General features: G+C 38.5%; 1 pseudogene; it reads right to left on the reverse strand.

The window, feature by feature from the left end:
- Positions 1-11350, reverse strand: part of LOC122144246 — an 18915-nt pseudogene extending 7565 nt beyond the window's left edge.

The following is an 11350-nucleotide window of genomic DNA, read 5'->3' on the forward strand; positions in this document are numbered from 1 at the left end:
CGCTCTCTACGTGCAAGGTTATAAACATTAGCCGCAATTCCTCGCGCGTTTCCCAAAAATGTAGGTTACTGAACTTGTAGAACGCGAGAATAAGCTACTACGTGCTACTTGAGTCGCTGTCCATTCGCAAAGTGCTGAACTAGGCTATACTAACCTTATATGGAATCGTATTCTGAACGTTTTAACTAACAATCGTCATCTGTTGTGTATTGCTGTTTGTTATTTTTTAATGTTTCGAGATAGTCGAGGTGGACGGGAGTCATTCATTTTCAATGTGAGCCGGCGTCGAGCAGCGGCGAGGAGCGGCGCGGCGCGACTTGGCCGTTGAGAGCGTCGAGGAGAGTTGAAATCAGGGCAACTTTATGGTAATGAGCTATGACGCGGTTCGGCGGAAACCAATCGGAACGTAGAAGTCCGCCGCTTGAGAGGATTCCAGAGAACGCAGCGACCACATTAGTTCGGAAAGTAGAAGTCCGCCGCTTGAGAGGATTCCAGAGAAATCCCTGTTTGCGTACAGGGACATACAAAAAAAATAATTGACGGTGATCAGCGAGTTTGTGGACGAAGCTAACTAAACTGTGTTTGTTTACATTAGATTCAACGCGCTCGACCGACGAAGATCCAATGCCTGTCAATTATACTGAGAGACGATTGACGAATATCACGACTAAGACGAAGCAATGCACAAGCATTCGAAGGTCTCTTCAGAAAACGAATCCAAAAGAGAATACGAACACATTTAGCAAAAGATGTTAGATTTAAGTACACTTAAAAACCACGCAAACACTACTTTAGAACAGACACCGCTGTCCTTGGCTCAAACAACTCACGTGACTACCACAGGCGCCATCTGCGACCTGTCAAATAACTATTTAATTCCTCGATGGCCAAGACTTCGCAGCGCGTCAAGTTTAGCCATCAGAGAATGTAGTTCGCTTCCCTCTTCACCAATCAGACCAGGGAGCTCTAGTTTAAATAACTCCAATTCGATTTACAGGCACGGTCCCGCTGTGTGCCAATGTACCTCACGCTTGGTTAACTTCGCTTGGTTATTTAGATTAATTTAGTCATCCCCGCTAATGGCAAAGAGGGAATATAACTGAGGTCTTTAGAATATATGTTAATTTTTGCCTTCAATTCATTTCCTCTGTCAAACCATCATGCCATCTGGTGGACAAAGGTAAGGACTACATAGAGATGGATAAATGCATTTACATTTACTTTGGCTTCTCAAAGTCATGTGCTCACTGGGGCCTTCTTTTCAAAGTTTATGGACGGAAATTTTATAATCACAATTATGAGGGCAAAAGTCGTTACTGAGTCAATGTTGCATATGGAATTTCATTGCAAAGGTTCTGAGAGAGGCAAATTTTCATTCATTTTCACATGGTTCAGTAAGTGTGACAGACTATTATATTTTTTTTGTGTGTGTGTGTTTGGTGTTTTAAATAATGCTTTTAAAACAGAACAAACAAATAAATGGACAAATCACAGCAGGTCTTCAAAGTGTAGTTTATTCGCAATAAAATTCAGTAACTTAGGCATTTCACACACTCTACAAATTTCATACAATGCATTAAGTTCACAACCTTCAACGAAACAACATTCATTTTATCCAAAAAAATAGTTCATTTCCCACCAGCTCCCATTATCCATCTGTTTTGCCTATAAGGCTAAGCGCACTCAAAAAAAGAGAGACAATAATTTTGCATTTTAAGCATTAAAAATGTTTTTCCACTAAAGAGTAGCCAACACAAAATCCTGCGTTCTTGAATAACAAATTAGATAATAATAGCCACACTGAAATCAAGAAGACGGAGATTGCTTTTCGTAGCGGTTGAGGTGTTTTTCCTTTACACTGTATTTATCTTAAAGGGATACTCTCCACCCCAAAATGAAAATTTTGTAATTAATCACTAACCTCCGTAATGGATTTCAACACCGGTAAAAAGCTCATTCGTCTTCAGAATACAATTTAAGATATTTTGAATGAAAACCGGGAGGGCTGTGACTGTCCCATAGACTGCCAAGTAACTAACAGTGTCAAGGTCCATAAAAGGTATGAAAGTCGTCTTCAGAATACTCCATCTGCCATCAGAAGTGCAATCTGGGTTATATGAAGCGACAGGAACAATTTACAAAAACAAAAATAACGACTTTATTCAACAATTCCTTTGTCAACAGTCTCCTCTGTGTCTCTCCATATCACCGTATGTAAATAACAGTGTTAAGGTCCAGAAGGGTTATGTGTTTCTACGTGTATTTAGCTTTGATTTGAAAGAAAACAGCGCATCCTTTTGGTGCGGATGATACAGAAGAGCATACGCAGCATACGGTGACATGGAGAGACACAGAGGAGACTGTTGACAAAGGAATTGTTGAATAAAGTTGTTATTTTTGTTTTCTTCGCTTACAAATTTTTTTTCCCGTCGCTTCATATAACCCAGATTGCACGTCTGATGGTAGATGGAGTATTCTGATGACGACTTTCATACCTTTTATGGACCTTGACACTGTTATTTACTTGGCAGTCTATGGGACAGTCACAGGCCTCCCGGTTTTCATCCAAAATATCCTAAATCATGTTCCGAAAACGAACTAAGCATTTACGGGTTTGGAACGACAAGTGATTAATGACAAAATTTTCATTTTGGAGTGGAGTATCCCTTTAATATTAGTGTCCACAGGACAGGATTTTAGCACAGTCTTCTAAAGTAGCTTTGTAGTTGTAATAGGATTTACTTTATGTTTGCTTTAGGAATTTTCTGCTTGTAAGCTAAAAGTCATTAAGCTTACAGAAGCCTACCATGTTAAATAAATAATGAGCTTAGTGCTAAAGCTATTTTAATAGTAAAACCTCTATATACAAAAAAAGGTCTTTTCTTCTTGACCATATTTTATGGTAATTATTAAGGCTGCAGCAAAATAAAAAAGCTACAAAAGAGAAAATTACAGATTAGTGTGAGGTAAATTAAGCAAATCTTGGAGTAATTCGTATTATTAGACTATTAATATAAATTCATAGAATATTGCCTGTTCTCCGAACAGTTTTAAAATATTTGGTCCTCCCTGATATGGCTTGTTCTCCCACGCAGAAGAAGGGCTTCAGTAGACCTCAGGACACGTCCGTGTCCCTACATTAAATAAAGCTAACACTTTCTATAACCGCATGTATAAAAGCCTGCGACAGAGGCACTATAATAACACAAAAACACTAAAAATGTCTTTGGACGCACTCTTGCAATCATCCTAGCACAGAAGCACAACAGTATGCGATTATCAAGGTCCACTTTAAATTCGCACAGGCACAACCGGTGTAATGAAGGCAGATACATTAGGGATGCGTCAGCAAATTTAGGTTCAAGAACTGGGCTTACTCGGCCCCGGACAGCTTGCAGGCCATGAGTCCAATCTTGACCTTCTACATCAGCATGCCCATCGGGAATTATAATCATCGGCTGGAACTGTGTGGAGACACTGTATCCTCGAGGCGAACGTCAATACACCAATGAACAAGGGAACCAATCTGGTTCACATACAAAGTTAGGCTGTGGACACTGGAGCTGCTTAACTAATAGACACCTACTATTCTTTAAGATCTTTGCTTGATGCACAGGCAGTTTTGAGACTTCTCCAGCATCGTACCTGTGTGAGAAACTAGATATATCTCACAACTTCGGCTATTGAACTATATGCTGTCTTCTATTGCAAGAGAACACATCAAATCTTGCGAGGAGGTTTTTTTCACATCACAACTGTGAATGTGTAGTGTTCTTTATGGTATTTGATATTCAGGTTGAGTGCTATCACATATATACAACAAGCCGCAAATGGTGTCTTAGCAGCGCCTAGTATGCGTCCTCTAGCAGCATACGGCTACTTTGGGATCCTCCCCCACACTTTCTCATATTGCGCCGATGCCGGGCGTGGCGGATTAAACCTGGCTGGCATTCTATCGCCGATTCCTCAAGGGGGGTGGGTGTGGGGGGCCGGAATGGAGTCCGGAGTATCCGACACGGTCCAGAGGCCATCCTTTGCGAATCCCTACCAACGATCTGGACCCTCGGAACTCGCTCTGCGGGACGGGGGACGTTCTCTCCGGTCTCTTCAGTCCATAGAGGTGGAGTAATCGATTGCAGAGGTCATACACTTTTTTTGTCGTAAATACATTGTTTTTTCTTTTAAAGTAACTTCTTTTTAACTACTTTAGCTTTTGCTCGTGTATATCCAGGTCAATGCAATTAAATCTAGAGGCTGCAGGAAAGAAAGTTATATGAGCTTAGGCCTTCTTACTCGGGCAGTTTTTGGCATGTTTTATATGAGACAAGCATATAAAAATAATGTGCTTTTAATGCATTAATGCCATACAGCCATAATAGATTTATAGTTCTTTTACCTTCAGGGATAAGGAAATAACCTCGGACGATGCAGATCTGTCTCAATGCCAAACATAGCGTGCATTTCCAGGCACACAGGAGAAAGTTCCTGCATGCCGTTAGAGGGTGTGAGGACACTGTTTACTACTGTTTTTGATTTTTGAATGATCACTGTATTTCTATTGCTCAGCTCAATAAAACGGCAATAATAATGCAAGGTGGTGGAAAGGAGAAGCACACTGAGAGTCTCTTTATAGCAAGCCATGGCTAACCAAAGGTACAAATGAGTTAGAATTCTCCTCTCCAGTTAGGACAGCTACTTAAGCACTCTGTCGACTTCCTCAAAAATGTCACGCTGTATATTGGGATGTCTTCCGCTAGATATGCTTCATGACAATGTGAAAGAGAGGTCTGTAGAGGGGCAAGGAGGAGGCTAAACTGTGCATGTAAGATTAGCACACATGATCCACACTAATTTCTCATGCTTTATGCCAAAATTAAAGATATCGGGAATAATACATGATATATTTAAGAAATATCATAAAAGCATGTGTTTTTCTGAAATATGATGCATATATCATATTGATTTATACCACAGTATTTTAAGTTATATGTTTTAGTAATTTATTTATTTAATGTGTTTTTTTGAAATATGATGCATATATGGCTGTTTTTTTTTTGAGCAGTTTGATTCAGATGAATGGTCAAAGTGGTGATTAAATGACTCACTCATTAAGACATTGTTTAATATTTCCGCTTAGTTTAATTTAACTTAGTTTAAGTATAATTTCATTTTTCTCAACCTTTTATATTTCTGTATTCAGAGTTTTATATTTAAAACATGAATCTCATAAAACTTTATTATGGAATAGCAATGTAAATGCTTTCATTCCACCTTTTAGCTGCATTAAACAGTACATCTAGAGTTGTAAATACATCTAAATGCCACATTAAATTCAGTTTCTGTGCCCATTTTTTTTTGTGCAGAGGTTAATTTTTTTATTTTTTTATTTCATTTTTTTTTTTGATTGGTATAAGAATTAACAATTATTAGGTAGTTTGTGTATGTATGTATATTTTTTTTGAATTTACTGATAAATGTAAGAATTTGACATAAAATATGCTGAATACATTTTAATATAGTTAAAAAAAAATTATAAAATATGCTGAATACATTTTAATATAGTTAAAAAAAAATTAACTTATGAAGGTAAAAAATGCCCCTGGAAATCAAATTAAGGGACAAATAATGCCTCTTAATGTTATATGTTTTGCATATTTCATTTCTACTGATTTCAATTGATTGGATTGATTCTCCCAAACCTGTCCACCCCCCATTGCCGCTTTTTCAGCCTCCTTTCAAAGATTGCCCAGCCAACATCATTCACTCCCCCACTTTTTAGGCCACCTCTCTCCTCCTCTTCATCCTGTAATGAACCACCTGCCATGCTTCTCTCCATTTATCATTACTTTTTATCTCAGATAAATCTACGGCCTAAAAGCTATTTAAATGTCTGATGCTCAAGGTCAGCTCCAGTGATCAAAATGTTCACCTTTTTTGGGTGACTAATTCCTTTTTGGAGCAAGAACCCAAAAACAGGCACCTTGCCTCATAGAGGTAAAGAGAACAAGCAAGACAGAGAGACAGACAGGCGGGAGAGGGAAAGATTATATGACCGGCTTTGGCTCACATGGCTGGCTAATAGTGATCATCTTTGACTGAAAGAAAACAGAGAGGGAAAAGATCAAAGAGAAGAGGATGCCAACTGACACATCAGTGAAATGGGAGAGTCTTGGCTTGAGTCTTGTTTATTGTGGGTGAGATGTATGGAGAGAGGTCAGCGTTAGGTCAGGTGAACACAAGAGTTTTTCTCATGGAGACCTCAGACACCCCGTTACGATTTGACCATTTGAGAGAGAGTTCCACAGGAAGAGAAAAAAGTCGCCTGGATGCTTTCCTGATGAGGAGGAGTTAATTATCATCACCATTAGATGCAAAAGCATTTCTCCAGCTGTCTCAATACACAAAATGTCTGTTCTGCTTTTTCAAATCACCATACACGCATTCACTGCTTGGAGAGCCTGCAGCATAACTTCAGTAAAGCAAGATTTAATTTGGGTTACACGTGGTAATCCCATTGAATTTGTGCCTAAATTACGAGTCATGAAGCAATGACTTCCCAGCTATTGGACCAGTCCTTACCGTATCCACACCAGCCAGAAGCATTTCTGTCATGTTTGCATAGATCTCTTTCAGATTCATCTCTCTGGTGACCAGCATGTGAGTCAGCAACCCTCCTTTAATCTCTTCGCCTCTCTTCATCTTCTTTTTGATCTCTGAAAGCCTCTTGTCCACATGGATCTGGCCTAAAACACACATTTATACAAACTTTTAACAAAAAACTGTAGCAGGTGAAGAAGACCAACTTTCGCACAATGACACTGAACCCCACCACAGTTCCCTCTGCTCTTACTGAATTTGAAGAGGCGCGTCCCATGAACTGCAGAATTCCTCCCAGGGTTTGGGAATGATGGGCCGCAGCCATTTTAGGGAATGGCCCCGGCGTACATGGTGGTCTTGAAAGAGCTGGAACATGAGGTGCAGTGCAGCAATGTACTCCTGACTCATCTTGGGAATTTCTGTTTTCCAAGCAGCCCAGGCGAGTTTCATACAAAATGGTTGCAACACCTAGGAAAGAGTTTAAAATTGTGTTTTTCATAACATATTGATTCACATGTATGGATTTACCATATTGAATCTCCCACAGATAATAGCAATTATTTGCTAAGGTTTTCATGTGCTAATCTAAATCTTATCTGAATCTTTAATCCACTGTTCTATTAAGAGTAAAGTGAGATCCACAAATAATCACACTACAGAGGGTTTATCAGAAATTATACTTTCAACTATATATTGCATCTAAGAATTTAGTAGGCGGTTTTTTGACATCAGCAAATGACAATTAAAAGATCATTAATATTCAAAAAAATTCTACAGATCTAACTATACTGTATTTGTGAAAACGCATAAAAAATACTTAAACTGAGCTGAGCTAATTAATGTCACTTTTATGTAGAGCTACTTAAACGGCTAAAAAAGTTAAGTATATATTTAATATCAGTTATGACGTCATTAAACTTTGCGACCACTGAGCAGAATCACATACAAAGGAATTTGTTTTTCGTGACAAGCTTCCACAGTGCAACAGAATGTCCTGGCGACAGAACAAAAACACAGATAATAAAAAGAACTGAATTTACTGAAACTCATTAAATTAAATTAAATCAATATTGAACTGAATTGAGCTGATTAATGGCACTATTGTCTTCTATAGAGTTAGCTTAAATTCATTTTGTGTCATCATTGATTAACTTTGCAGCAATCAACACTAATCTGAATTGAGCTGATTATAGACTCTATTATCTTCTACAGAGCTGCTTTTTGTAGCTAAAAAGTGCAGTTGTTTCATCACTGGTGAACTTTGCAGCATTGAGGTGTTATTAAACTAAACTGAAAATCTGTATTGTACTGTTTTTGTATAAAGTGCTATACAAGTACGTAAAGGTGACAAAACAACACTTACATTAAACAAATCTCCACAAAAATTCCTTATCTGTCTGTGGAACATCTGTTACCCAGACTCAGACTCCCTAAATAGCTGGATCAAATTTCATTTATACAAAGCCCTCCTATTCCTTTCCAGTTAACCACAATAACGCACACTCTGCCCTCAGGCTCACCTTCCATGGCATATTTGAAGAACAGGTCATTGATGTTATGGACAGTCTGTTTGTCGTCCTGCTGGCTACGCAGTGTCTTCACTCTCTCCACCAGGTCGGCCACCACGGCGTTGACGTCAGGGGAGAAAACAGCCACATCTCTGGGCCGCATAACCAGCTGCCGCAGAACACTGCGCATCTTCAGCCATTCATCACCCTCGCTGGAGATCATATAACACCATATATTTGTTATCAGATAGAGGAAAATTTAAAGATATATTGGAATATTGCAGGTTCACAAGAGACAAACCAAGTTACCATCTTCGATTTTATCCATTAGACTACAGCACCCCCCAAGAAAGCCCATCAGTATGTACTTACGCTGAGATGAGTCCAGGTAGATCTTCCTCTCAAATCTCTGTACTCCTTCCAGGACTCCATGTTACCTCTCTGAGGAGTCTCACCTTCAGTCCTGAGAACCTGTGCCACCATGTCTCTGTCAGCGATGGACACCACCAGCTGGGGTCCAAATCGAGATTTGAAGATCTTCCCATACTTCTGAGAATGCTCCAACTACAAAAAGATTTGTAAAAAGCTGATCAATGTGGATTTCAGAAATGCATTTGAACCATATAAATATAATTAACTTTTGATGGATTTCTTTTTTTTCTTGTTTTTGGCTAATTTATTCATCTAAGTCATTTGTTTAGATGTTTCCTTCAAACTGTAAATGCTTTATTGAAATTTACTGACAATATCTATGTCTCCCTAAAGACCATATGGCTCTTAGCCAACTGCTCAGTATGCATAGGAAGACAATTACCAGTATGGATGTCCCTCATTGTGAGTTTGCCCACTTTCATCCCCCTTCTCAAGTCCTAAGTGCTATTCATACTAAATAAGACAACACAAAGGCACCTCTGTGTCTCCTCAGCCAGAAAACATTTCTAATCTTTCACAGTCCTAAGACGACTTTGTTGCACAACATAACTGTAACTGATCCCTAATATATACCTGTAAACCAATGCCAGTCACCACTGGCCATTTTAGATAAGTACTGTGGCGTTTTGGGCTCTGTTTCAGTGCATTAGAATTTGAATTCAACTGGCCATGTTCCACAGGATTTTGAATTGGAATGACATGAAGAGGAATTTCCTGAACTGCAATTTGAAAGAAAATCAAGATACAAACAAGGGTTTTCATCATTATTCCAAATATAACACATAATTCCATCATTAATTACAACTGATTGTGCATATTTACTCCTTGATAGAATCTTTTTTCATAACTGATTAAATATTTGTCTCATATAAATGCAGCTATGTACCTATATGAGACCATGAAAAAAGTCTTCTTTTTAGTGTTTATTTTGTAATACTGCCGTTTGTATGATTTTTGTACTACAATTTTTTTTTTCTTATCCAGTATTTTGAGGAGACTGTCTCCATTGCCTCCTCAGAGGAAACATCTTGTATATACATACCATATACATACAATGGTAACTTAAAAATGTTAACATCTACGTTTTAACATATAAGCTAGTTTTATTCAAGTCAAAATATAATTTAAAAACAAATTAATTTATATGAACACAACAAAATAATAGGGGTTAAATCAGGCCTTCTAAACACCCTGAAGAAGGTCTTGAGCTGAAACATTTGTGTTTTGTCCTTTTGAGTGATTAATGTAAAAACAACATTAAAAAGTTTATAAATCACCCGTTTTTCTGAAGAAACATTGTCCATTAGTGAAGAGTTCATTTTAGAATATTGTTTTTCTACATTTTAAACACAGACTGTTATTTTTGATAATTGTATTATCAGTTGTATTAACCTTCTCCCCCTCTCAGTTTCTATTACTCAGTAGATCAGGGCACAGGTGAAGTCAGGAAACGACTCATACACTCAGATATAGCCTAACCACTTTGTTACGTCAAAATAATACTTAAAATGACATGAAAACATGATCTCTGTGGGAGATTTTAGTGAGTAATCAGCTTGGTAAAATTAAAGACTCCATGTCTGTGAATTTACCAAGCTTTGATGACCCTATGACTCAAAAAATGTAAAAGTAGCCTAGTTAAACGTTAACTATTAAAATGAATAGCTAAACATAAGTTCACAAATAAAATATATTGTTAATGCCTTGAGTTAGCTATTATTTTGGAATAAATGTAAAAACACTAACTTCATGAGATTCATACTTGGCTTTAATAAATGGAATATTGGTTACATGTTAATGCAAAATATTAAATTATTATTTTTTTTCTTTCTCTGATAGCATAAGCAATGTTGTGACTGCATGGGACATGAATTTTACATTTGACTTAAAAAAAAAAACCTTTGAGGACTTCCTCCTCATTTTAGAACACAACACCCCCGCACACTGCACTGTAAATCAGGGAATTGCATTCCTGTGCATTCATATCTTAGTGGCGCAAATCAGCTGTCAATCTTTATAGCTGGCCATTCTTGAGGTGTTTGAACTGCATGCTATATAATTCGAATTTGATCCTTCGTGTAGACTGCGCCTGGGATAAAATAAGGTTTGTGACTGTCCTTCGCGATGGGGTGGAGACTGCACTCGCCGGTTTATGCAACCCCATAAGTAATCCAACACCTCACGTGTCCGCACTGCACATTACGTAGCCGAGTCTTGACAGTGTTCCAAACAAATAAATCTTTATTTACGTTAAAGTAAACGTTAAAGTTTATTTAACGCTTGTGCAACAACTGTCACTGGCCATTTCTGGCACGTATTTCTGCCAACTCGTAAAATAAAAAGTTACCGAAAGTAAAGTTTAGATAAAATTGAAATATGTGACTTTTTTTGTTAAATGAAACCATATGGATGAGTCTACATGATGGCGTCTGGGTCTTTTCCGCTGAACGTTTATTGAAGGTGTAAACTGTGCACTTGAAGAAACACCATTGAAATGCAAACACAGAAAGAAAAGTAACGCGTAACGGTGGTCCCATTTGACCGCTGCCGACTCACCTGGATCTCGTGGATGCGGCTGAATCCATCCCGGTAGAAAAACTCAATGAGGTTCGCCATGGTGCTGGGTCCGGGCATCTCATGGAGGGTCTTCACTCTCGCCACCTTCTGCTCCTCAGCGACGGGGCGCACCATGTTCCCCTCCTTCAGATCCTCCTGACTGTGCGCCGCGATCTCCAGAGAGCCCTTCGCCACGGACTTGTGCAGCCCGTGGGTTTGGAGGAGAAACTGCTTGCATGAGTCCTGCAGCAGACTCT

Source organism: Cyprinus carpio, unplaced genomic scaffold (assembly GCF_018340385.1).
Source record: "Cyprinus carpio isolate SPL01 unplaced genomic scaffold, ASM1834038v1 S000006625, whole genome shotgun sequence".
Lineage (NCBI taxonomy): Eukaryota > Metazoa > Chordata > Actinopteri > Cypriniformes > Cyprinidae > Cyprinus > Cyprinus carpio.